The 11,830-nt window shown below is 50.5% G+C and overlaps 1 protein-coding gene across 1 annotated transcript in view; it reads right to left on the reverse strand.

The window, feature by feature from the left end:
• MIDEAS (mitotic deacetylase associated SANT domain protein) overlaps positions 1-11,014 on the reverse strand; it is a 67,280-nt gene extending 56,266 nt beyond the window's left edge. Inside the window, exon 1 of the mRNA XM_039232255.1 lies at positions 10,902-11,014. The gene's annotated coding sequence lies outside the window, so the exon portion shown is untranslated. The remainder of the gene's footprint in view (positions 1-10,901) is intronic.
• Positions 11,015-11,830: the final 816 nt, after the last annotated feature.

Below are 11,830 nucleotides of genomic sequence, written 5' to 3' on the forward strand. Positions count from 1 at the left end.
ACCCGAGATGAACACAAGAGTTGGGCACTTGGGGTGCCTGGGTGGCTCAGTCAGTTGTGTCCAACTTCCATTCAGGTCATGATTTCAGGGCTCGTGAGTTCAAACCCCACATTGGGCTCTGTGCTGACAGCTCAGAGCCTAGAGCCTGCTTTGGATTCTGTGTCTCCCTCCCTCTCTGCCCCTCCCCTGCTCACGCTCTGTCTCTCTCCTTCAAAAACCAATAAACATTAAAAAAAAAAAAGTCAGGCGTTCAACCGACTAAGCCACTCAGGCACCTCTTCTTTTTCTTTTTAAAGGAAATTAATTCCTTTGTCTAAGGCTATTGGAACTGGATGACCAAGAATTCAGTCAAGGTGTCCTTGCGTCAAAGAGCTATAAGCAAAGGATTTGAGGATAAGAAGGGAGCCAATGCTCACCTAACCCAACACCCTCTCATTGTGTGGATGAGGAGACTGGGCAGCCCCAGGCACACAAAGCTCTCGCTCCTTTAGCTCTCTTTCTCTCTCAGGCAGGATATTGGGTAGAATATCTCAATATCTTCAGAACTGGAGAGGCGCCCAGTCTCGTTGCCTTGGGCAGCTTGGGCACCAGGGACCTCAATCGATCCACAAGCCAAGCCTGAAGCCAGAACTCCAACCTCCAGTCTGAAAAGCAAGGTTGGACCTCCCAAACACCTCATGGCCCTGAGAGTCTTGCCCAAGCCCAGAGGAGAAACAGAATTCAAGCTGTCACTGCCTGTTAGCTAGTGAGAGCCAAGCCTTGGACTCTGTCCTCACAAGGCAGCGCTGAAGTTTTCCAAGTGGAATCAAATGTGCAGGGAGGACCCAGATGCTGGGATGACCTCTCTTTTCCACTGGAATCACTCAGACTCCAGAGGAGAAACCCAACTGCTAAGGAAATGCTTAGTTCTCCAGAGCATGTAAGAATCCTGCAGTTTAGCTGAAGGCTGAAAAAGTCAGAAAAATGTCAAAAAAGATGAAGATCAAGATGTAGATATTTTCAGTGGCCTCAGGGGGATGCTCCGTCTCCTCCTCCCACGTCCACTCTCAGGGATGTGGCACAAGTCCTGGTGGCAGGCAGAGTTCCACCTGCTGCCAGAGCAGCTGAATCTCAGGGCTTCATTCTTCAGTGCCCCCCAGCAGTGAGAACGTGGGCATGTGACCTGAGCTGGACAACCAGATGCTCGGCCTGGGTTCTGCCTGTGGAGTGAGAGGCAGGGAGCATTCAGGACTCATTCTGGAGGGGGCAACAGCATCCAGATAAGCTGGTATCAGTGATGCCAGGCCCGCAGCATCCACCTCCACTTTGGTGCCAGCCATCCAACTGCCCACAGGTCCTGATCGATTTCTGAGCCCTTGTTCTTCAGGCTTTCAGTGAGCCACCACGTATCCTTCCAGTTCATTCTTTTTCTCCTTAATGTAGCCGAGTCCGAAGACCTGGACGGCCCCACCATGTCCACAATGGTTCCTCTGCGCCCCCCACACACAAGGTAACACCTACACTCAAGCTTCTGTCCCCTCCTCTGTGAAAAGAGTCTCATTTAAATAGCCACACATCCAAAAAGACTGCAGCCACCTAATAGTCACAAATACAGACAAATGCCATAATGCTGAATGTAACAGCCTCCCTGTCCCTGGTTCTACTGGTTTGGGGCATTAATATCAGAAACGAAAGGCACTGCCACTCCCTTGGACTCCTCCCTATTTTTCCACCAACTCAGGGAAAGGTGGATGTGGAGGCAGGAAACATGGGTTCTAGAACTTGCATGTGCCACTTCAACCCTGCGGCAGGTGATACCTGCCCCACCAATTTCACAGGGAGGTGAAACCAAATGATAAGCCTCCCCTGGCACAGCCTCAATAGCCCCTAATTCCCAAGTCATTCTTTTCAGTCTTCTCTTTCTTGCTGTCCCCAGTGGCCAACAATTGATGGATTTCAACTCAATTTAATAAATACTTATCGAGAACTTTCTACATGCCACATGCCATACTAGGTGCACAAAATCATGGTCTCTGTTTTCATTGAATGCAAAGCTCCCTCCTCCCTCAGCTTCTATGACACCATGCTCCCCTGGGGTTCTTCCTTCCTCACCACTGGTTCCTTCTCAGTCTCTCCTGCTGATGTGCCTCTTCAATGGTGGTCCCCTCACTTCCTACTGTGTGCTCTCCATGCTGCCATCAGCTTCTGTGATGCCACCAGCTTCTCTATCTCCAACTTCCTTCTATGCTCTGGGGATCTCCAAAGCTCTGCTCCAGAAGGTCTGATAGACAAAGGGGCTAAAGGGAGGTATTCGGGTTTGTTTGGAACTTGTCTTGAAGCTGCAGTGCACAGTAAGTCATCATTTTTACTTAAATGATGTTTATTTGGAATGGCTTAGTTAGGATTCGCAGAGGGCAACATCACCCTTCGCCATCTCTTGGGGACCTCCTGCCCCAGACCTGTATGTCCAACTGGCCAGTAGACATCCCTCTCGGATGTCCCATAGCACTTCCAACTCAACATGTCTGAAATTAGACTCGTTGTGTCTCGCCTAAAATCTGTTCTTCTTCCTATGTCTCAAGTAGAAATCTGAGCAAATACTTCAACTTCTCCCTTGCTCTATACATTTGATTGGTCCTCATGGCCTGTCAACCCAACTCCCTGATGCCTTCTTAATCCAGCCCCTCCCTCCCACACCTCTCTGGCTCAGACTCCTCCATCTTGCCCCAACAACTGCAATGATCTCCTCACGGGCCTCTTCGCTGCCCATCTTCCCCCATCTCCAGTCAAACCTCCACATCACAGCAGAATGATTTTTCACAATGAAAATCTCTCTCTCCTCTCTCTCTGGTTCTGTCTCTGTCTCTGTCTCTCTTTCTTTCTCTCTCTCTCTCTCTCTGTGTCACACACACACACACACACACACACACACACACACACACCACACACACACACACAGAGCCAGCCCTCTGTGGCTCCTATTGCCCTCACCCTGAGGTCCAAACCTCTTAGCAGTTCCCCAGGGAACCATGTCATGCCTCTACTGCACTTGCCTGAGCTGCTCCCCATGTCGAGAATGCCCTGACTCTCTTTGCTACCTGGTGGACACCTACTCATTTCTTAGGACTCCACTCACAATCAGGTCCTCCAGAAAGCTTCTCATTCATTAATTCCACAGCATTCACCAAGCACAGGTACCATGTGAGGCATAGGGACCATCCTGGACCTTTCCTAACATTCCTCTCTCCTCTGGCCTGGCAGAAGTGACCAGTCCTTCCACTGAGCCCAGCAGACCCCTGAGCACATTCACATTGACAGCATGCTATAATTGCTCTTGGCTTTTGCACATGTCTGTCTTTCTCACAGACAATGAGCACCCTGAAGTGGGAGGCTGAATCTTCTTCATCTCTGTATGCCCAGTACCTAGCACAGAGCACACAGTAGGGATTTAATAAGTGCATGTCACATGAGTAAGTAAAAGAATCAAGAACGTGAGGTAGGGGCGCCTGTGTGGCTCAGTCAGCTAACCGTCTGATTTCAGCTCAGGTCATGATCTCATGGTTCATGGGTTCTTGCCTCACATCGGGCTCTGTGATGACAGCTCAGAGCTTGGAACCTGTTTCAGATTCTGTCTCTGTCTCCCAGGCTTGTGCTCTCTCTCTCTCAAAAATAAAATAAACATTAAAAAAGTTAAAAAAAAAAAAAAAAAAAGAACATGGGGAAAGTACCCTGTAAACCACACTGGGCAGGGTTACCACTGCTACTGCTCTGGCCGGTTTTCTTCTCTGTAACTGGGCAAACTCAGATCCTAAATGCCAGCTGGGTGGTTCAGCACAGCCTCCCTGGAGAGATGGTGGAGGAAATGCTGAGCCTTTCACCATGTCGAGTGCAACTGTTGACTCCTAAGTTCTCACAGAACACCTGCTATTGGGAAGCCACAGAGGAAGAGGACATGGACTCATGCAGAAGACAGCTTGCAGGCCCCTTACAATGGCCTGTGATAGGGAGACTGGGGAGGGGACGGGGGGAGTGGACATAGAGGGCTAGAGGCCTAGTGTCTTAGGCCAGAGAAAAGTGCATTCCTGGGCCTTCTCCCGGGTCCTTCACGAGACAACTGGGATCTTAGGCACTGGGAGAATTCCTCCATCTCCTTAGTGTTAGCCAACCCACTTTCTGTGCTTAGAAAATACTAAGTAGTCTTATTGACCAAAAGGGGCTGGTTAGGAGTTTTTAGGGACTCAACAGTTTGATAGCAATTAAGAGCAATTAAGGTTATAATGAGATAATATAATGGTAAGAAGTCTATTAAAAAAGCATCCCACTCTCTTCTAAAAGACCTCCCCTCCCCCATTGTTCATTGTTGGTAAGTTTCTTCTTTTTAAATCTTTGTGTACTGACTTAAGGAAACTGAAGAGATAGAGTCCTTGGCTTACGAAGAAACATGCTGGATCTAATGATTATGATGACTAAAATGATCCAGGCAGGATGGCAAAAGGACATGGAATAATATGGGGTTTGTGCCCTGACCCTTCCATTCAACAGCTGTGTGACCTTAGAGAAGCCACGTATCCTCTCCGAACCTTAGTTAAAAATGAGAGAGTTATTACAGGTGCCCTTCCCAGCTTTACATTCTTAACCTCACGATTCTCTGAGATGCTGTTACTGCAGTTACTATAAAACAAGGACTGGATGAAGTCCCTGAAGTCCTAGTCAGCTCTAAAAATTGATTGTTTAGTGAAACAGCAGATTCTAGAAATTATCGGTTTACTAAATGCGGTTTGTGCATAACTTTTCAGAAATAGTTTTCTATGTAAATTCTAGTTTCACCCATGTATGTTCTTCAAGAACTTTCAAATAAAAGTCCATTCAACGTATTAACTGCAACATTGTGGGTAGATGCAAAAGACTGGAAGCAGCCCAAATGCTCTTCAGTAGGGGACTAGTTAATTAAAGGATGGCATTTTCCTACAGTGGGGTACTAGCCGTTGCAAAAAATGAGGCAGCTCTACATGCATTGTTATAGAATGACCTCCAAGATATATTAAGTGAAAACCAGAATGCAGAACCCTGTGTATAATACGCCAGAATTTGTTTACATATTCATACTTCCTTCAGTCTGCAAAAGCTGCATCTAGAGGCATGGCTGAAAAATGACAAACTGTAGTTGCCTAAGGCAGGGACACTGAAGGACTGAAAAACTGGGGAACATTAGAGACTGGGAAATGTATTTTTTCAAAGTTCCATGTTATCAAAGTTATCAATATTTTCTTACAGCTTCTGCTTTGTATCTTTCTTAAGAAGGTCTTCCTTCCCTCAGGATTACAATAGATTATTTATTTCTCTAATTCTATTGCATTCATATATGTGAGTATAATATGTATAGCAATCTCTTGTCTGTGTTGAAATGACTTTTGAGACTGACTTTATACTGTATAACACCTCCTTTGAATTTTGAACCATATTTATATATTACCTTTTTAAAAAGAAAATTGGGGGGGCGCCTGGGTGGCTTAGTCGGTTAAGCGTCCGACTTTCACTTAGGTCATGATCTCGCAGTTCATGGGTTCGAGCCCCACGTTGGGCTCTGTGCTGACTGCCAGCTCAGAGCCTGGAGCCTGTTTCAGAGTCTGTGACTCCCTCTCTCTCTGACCCTCCCCTGCTCACGCGCTCTCTCTCTCTCTCCTAGAAATAAATAAAACATTAAAAATAAATAAATAAAAAGAAAATTGGGGTGGGCGTGAGAATCTACCAGGTTTTATTTTTATATAAGACAAAATTTTTTTTTAAATGTTTTATTTATTTCTAGGAGAGAGAGAGAGACAGCATGAGCATGGGAGGGTCAGAGAGAGAGGGAGTCAGAGACTCTGAAACAGGCTCCAGGCTCTGAGCTGGCAGTCAGCACAGAGCCCGACGCGGGGCTCGAACCCACGAACCGCGAGATCATGACCTAAGCAAAAGTCGGACGCTTAACCGACTAAGCCACCCAGGCGCCCCTATATAAGACAAAATTTTTAAGGAATCTATCTTATAGAGTACATTTTATGGTTTGTGAGTTATATCTCAATTCAAAAAGAAAGAATCTAGCTTATATGGCAAGGTTGAGGTTAACAGCATGAGAACTGGGTGGAGACAGAATCTTCCCAGTCAAGGCCAATATTAGGGTTTAGCCAGGATCTCCCAGAGACTCTGTTTTATAGTTTAGCCTTGTTTTATAGGTTCAATTCAATACCTCTCTGTGCAAAACAAACCTGCAGCTAACCAGGGAACAACTCTCTGTCTTCCTCAAAAGTCTTGCCTGAGAGTTGGCCCTACCTCCTTCTAACAGTTTGGTTCCCTTGGAAGGACAAGCCAACCCAGATGATGAATGCTCTTCCCTAAGAGCTGTCACTCAGGCATAAGACATTGTGGGGCAGGCAGTCAACGGGGCTCAAATCAGGACAAGGAGGAGCCAGTGTGGGAGCTGGACAGAAACCATCTGGCGCCAATGGGGAAGAGGTACTGGAAATGGAACAGAACAATGAAGTGCAAAGCCAAGAGGCACCGGAGAGGCTAACGGGCAGGAGGAAGCAAGGCTGTATAAATGTTTAGAATACAGACCAGGAACCATGGTCCTTGGTGCTTGGTGTGGCTGTGTGTGTCTACACAAACCGACAATATTTGATAGCCATTGCCATTTGTATCCTCATCACCAAATATTTACTGGGTCTTGCTGTGAGCAGAGCACCAGGCCTGAAGACACAACTACATTTCAAACAAGGACTTCCAGTTTAGTTAAAAAGGGGTAACGGTGATCCACACAAAAGGCACATTGAAGGAGCTGAATGAAGGGGATGAGTGAAGCCCAAAGGAAATGTTAAAAATCCTTTAGACCAGGTTTCAAGGTTTTCTTCAGTCCAGGGCCCCCGTGGATGTTACTGAAGTCCCTGGGGGATGTCCCGCAGGATGGGACAGGGGAAGTTCTTGAAGAAGGAGACATGAACAGGGCTGGAGGGAAAGCAAGACTGAGCCAAGCAGGAGAGAAGAAAAAGGCATTCCAGGCTAGCGGGGAAGCATGAGAGATAGGAATGCTTGCCACCAGCAGTTTGGACAATCACACAGAGTGGGTCACTGGGTCACAGCAGAGGGTTAGGGCAGGAGATCAGCAGAGGCCAGACCCCTGTGTGGAAGGCCCTGACTGCCAGCCTAGAAGTTTGATCCTTACCATGCAGACAGCGGGGAGCCGTTGAAGGTTGCTGAGCAAAAGGGTAACCCTTGCATCCAGGCATTTTCAGTGACATTACAGAGAGCCTTTTATCTGAGGCTTATGCAAAGCCTTGTGTATATTGCAAGCAGCACTTGGTAGAGAAAGTCAGAGATTCATAAAGCAAGGCCCTGTGTCATGGAGACGAGGAAAAAAAGGTTTAAGGGCCTTACAAAGAGATGCTTCAGTGAGTGTGAGAAATGAAGGGGGGAACATTTTAAAGAAGAAAACAAATTTGCAGGACAGAACTGCCAGGCATCTGGAAAACTGTAGCACTTTCTTCAGAGTCGGGCATGCCCTCTTTTAGCCGGGGGGTGTTCTGCCTCCTTTTTTGGAGGTTAGTTGTGGTGTCAAAACACTGGATTGTGGTGTAGGGAGTGAGGCCACTGGGAGGAGGCAGATGAACAGAAATATACATAGCAGGCCTGGAGAGCATAAAAGGCCTTCATTTTGAGACCACCTTCCTGCAGGGGACTTCATCTGCCTCTCTCAGTGACACTCTGGGGTTTTCACCAGAGTTGCTGAGCTTGCTAATTATCTCCAACAGTTTCTCCTCTTAAAACAAAATGATTTTTTAAAGTCTGTCGGGTTCTGATGCAGAGCTTTCTCAATATTGTTCCTAATCGTGCATAACAAGGCAGCAGGGCTGCTCAGGGGCGGGGAACTGGGCAGCAAATTTAGGCCATAAATCAGCATTTACATAAGGTGGGAGAGGAAGTCGGGATTGCGTTTCCGGTCTTACCCTGGGCCAAGTACAACTGCGGGCCAAGCCCTGTGAATGCAAAGGCAAAACCGGGCAAGCCAGGAGAAGGGCCTGAGTTAGGTACAAAAATTAGCCAGGTTGAACCGAAGATGTGGACAGGCAACTAACTCCTAGTGGGGCCACAATTCCAGGAAATCCACTTCCTTCCTCCTCTGGCCTTTGCAAGGGGTTCCTCTCCTCTCTCTGTTCTCCTGCCCACACTCCTGAGGGCCTTTGGGCACCTTCAGTCTCTGCAGGTTCTAAATTAACACTAAGTACTGCAACTCAAAACTGCCTTTTCTTTGGGGTCGGAAGGGAATGCTCCCCTCCTCTGCCCCCCAAGGCTAGTGCTGGGCACCAGCAGGTTACTAAAGCAACCACATCAGGTGATGCAGCTTAACCAGAACCCTGACAGTCAAGTTCAGTAAAAACACAAATGTACCCAGAAGAGAAGGTTGTGCAACTCAGGAACTCCTACCATGGTGGTGTTTTTGCTCTAAACCCCATTCCCCTGTGGCAATTGTGCCTGTACATCCCAGACTTTCTAGAAATGTCCTGATTTCATGCTTTTCCTCGAGTCTCTGGAAGCACATAGGTGTCTGCCAGGGACTGTGCCCTAATGTTTTGGTTTAGCAGCTTGTCACTGTGCCCATGACACACAGCTGGCATGAGGCTGCAAAACAGCATTTTTTTCCTCCAGGTGAAACGCAGTTACTCGGTTGGGGAGAAGGCCAGGCGTGGGGAAGCTGCAGTGTGCCCGCCCTATCAGTACCTGCCGCTCTGAGCAGAGAGGCTGCCCCAGCCCTGGGTGGGGTGGTGCCACAGGGTCACACGGCACCCCTGTGGTGCAGGGCTGAGAGGTGCCCCATGGGAGTCTTCCACCTAGGCCACGGGGAGAGTGGGTTAAGATATAGGGTAGGAGCAGAATGGCACTGGCTGTATCCTATACAAGCTTTTTGACTTTTTAAAATCCCTCTTACTACAGTTAGCCAAATCTGAGGCCCTCAGGGAGAACCTGTTTGCCTTCTTTCCACATTCGCAGGTTTGGTTCCCCTCCTGCAGCAGAGAAGCTCAGGAGATACGAGGACCCCCATCCTGCTCTGGACCCCCATCCTGCTCTGCACTGCAGGCCGGGCTCAGGAAATGGGCTCTTCAGGAGAAAATGTACTTGAGTCACTCCCCTGCGGGCACCGCCCCACCCACCCCAGACACCGTCACAGACACACAGTCTCAAAGCCCCAGCACTTTTCCCTTTGCCCAGAAGACAATAAAGGAATTAGGACCCACCTACTAAGTTTCTGCAGCTGACACTTCAAGGCTCAAAGTCTAGCTCGCCAGCTCAGTCACACATGTCTGACGTGTCCTCTTTGCAACCAGGCCCCACTCCAAGCGACCCTGCAATTTTGCTAATTCAAACTGCTTTCCCGTTTAGGGAGGCTGATAGCGATCTCCCATCTCCTTTTCCTGCTGACGTCATTCCACATTTTCTACAGACACAAATAAGGGTACGGTTCCCCGGGATAGTTTTCAGGCTGCCTAAGGTGGGAGTGGAGAGGTCTGCTCTCCTGGGTCCCCTTCACTTCTCTGGCGTTTGGAAAGTTGTCCCAGGTTAAGGGAGAGGCAAGGAACTAAATCACCCAGCTAAGGTTAAAGGCCAAAAAAGAACTTGGTGACTGCAGCTCAAGCCCAGATCTGTCCTGGGCATTTGCAATGCAAATCTGCGTTTTGTTCCCTGCCACCAAGGTCTTGCACAATAGCCTGTGTATAAACATCCACGCCAACAATGCCTGACTGTGCAATCACGCTGTAATTACAGGCCGGCAGGAAGCTGCTGCTAGGAACTGCACCATTCACCCTCTAGACATCCCATGTCGGAGTCCCCACGGCACCGACGTACATTCCAGCACACACCAACGCTGTCCCGCCGCTGCCCCGGCCGCCACCGCCACAGTCGCAGTCTCCAAGTCAGGGAGCCTGGCCGCCGCCCGCCCGGCCTGCCAGCCCCGAGTTACTTTGCAGGGATGTCATAAACTTCTCAGCTGTTCTTTAAAAAGCCCTGCGCCACGAGGCTGCCGAGGGCGGCGGGAACCACCAGCAGAGTTCACAGGCACGATCCTGCAGCCCTAGCAGTTTTAGAAAACAGAAGAGAGCTGAGATGCCACAGAGCCCACTGGAAGCGGGTTTCGGAGTTTTATATAGAAAACACTCACATATGTACGTGGGCGTGCTGACAGTTTTTATGGCTAAATTGCAAAGTGTTAGGCCTTAGGGATTACTGTCAGGTTCGGGACCTGGTGTGGGAAGAGAAAGGGCGGGGGAGTCAGGAGCGATTTGTTGAAAGGGGACTTGGGGGCAATTCTGGTTTTGCTTTTTTGGAAAGGAGCAGGCTTGTTTTCCCAAAAGTCCGAGTTGCTCTGCTCTTCGTCACTGGAGGGCCGAGCAAAGAAAAGTGGGGGGAAAGTTTCTTTAACTTCCTTCCTGCAACCTCCCCGAAGGCTGCGAAGAGGAAGAGCACGTTCCCTCTGGGAAGCACCCGGCAGGGCTGGGGGACAGCTGCGCCCAGCCGCTGAGGATACGGGACGCAGGGTGGACGACTGGCCCCGCACGCAGGCCGCGGGCAGCCCCTCCCCGCACCCCTCCTTTAGCACACTGCGCCTCGAGCCGCCGGGTTGCAGCCCCGGCTGTTTTACCTCCCGCGGGAAACCGGCCACAACAGGGGCTCAGCCTGGGGCCTCCGACGCCCAGCCGCGGAGCGTACGCCGTCCCCCCCCTCCCCCCCGCCACCGCCCCTTGCAGGGCCGCCGCACCCCAGCGCCAAGCGCGGCGGGCCCAGCCCGGCCCCCAACATCCCCGCCCGCCGGGCCAAGCCCGGGCCCCACGCGTTTCCGAGCCCCACGCAGGCGCCCGGCGGCAGGGGGGGGCGCCCAGCCCGCGGCTCACCTGCACGCTGGATCCCAGGGCCGTTCCGAGGGGCGCGGGGCGCTGGGCGCAGGCGAGCACGGCCCGCAGACTCAAACTTTGTTGCTCTCGGGACGGCGCAGTCGTCACTTCCTCGCGGAGCGGGCGGCGCGGACCGGGCTGTGACCCAGCAGCTCGCGCGGTGGCGCGCCGGGCCCTGCAGCCGCCCGCCCGCGCCCCCGGCTCTTGCGCGCCCCGGTTGCCCAGGCGCCGACTCCCCGGCTCGGCTCGCCCACGGCTGCCGGGGCCCAGCGGGCAGCCGTCCGCCGAGTCCGCACCCCTGCGGGTCGTTTCCGCGCCGCAGAAATGCGACTGAAGCTGTGTTCTCGGGCTGGGTCTGGAAGGTGGCGTTGGGGTTCAGGGACCCCGGCGAGCTGGGGTTCCAGGGGAAATACACCCACCGCACAAACAAAAGGGTGGAGGAGGAGGAAGAGAAAGTTTTTCAGTTTCACGTTGAGGCTAGAAGGTCCTGTCAGAAAGCAGAATGCTCTTGTGTTTTGCCAAATAATGCCTAAGCTGGGCCTTAAAACACGGGTTTCCTCGCCCCACATTCCCTCCAAAGGTCTGCCCGCTCGTCCTTCGACATTTCCCCTCGTTGTAAGTGCACAGGACGGTTACCATATCTCACATTTCAGAGGGGTATTTCAGCGTCCAAGTTGGGGCTGCAAAATGGTTTCTGTTCTAATCCTCCTCCGCGATTTCTCCCTCTTCCTTTACACTCAACTCACAGATCTCTTTGAGGCCTGATGCATTCCGCGTTTCATCACGGGCCAAAAGTGACTTAGAGGGTAGGGTGGAGTCCTGAGAAGAAGAGCATCAGGCAATAGTCATTTTGAGTTTATCGTTACCCGAAATAAGTTCGCTCACCATATTAAAAACTGCAACAAAAAGCCACCTTTTGGGTTTCTGAT

The sequence above is a fragment of the Hyaena hyaena genome, unplaced genomic scaffold (genome assembly GCF_003009895.1).
Source record: "Hyaena hyaena isolate Hyena2069 unplaced genomic scaffold, ASM300989v1 scaffold_65, whole genome shotgun sequence".
In the NCBI taxonomy this organism is placed as follows: domain Eukaryota; kingdom Metazoa; phylum Chordata; class Mammalia; order Carnivora; family Hyaenidae; genus Hyaena; species Hyaena hyaena.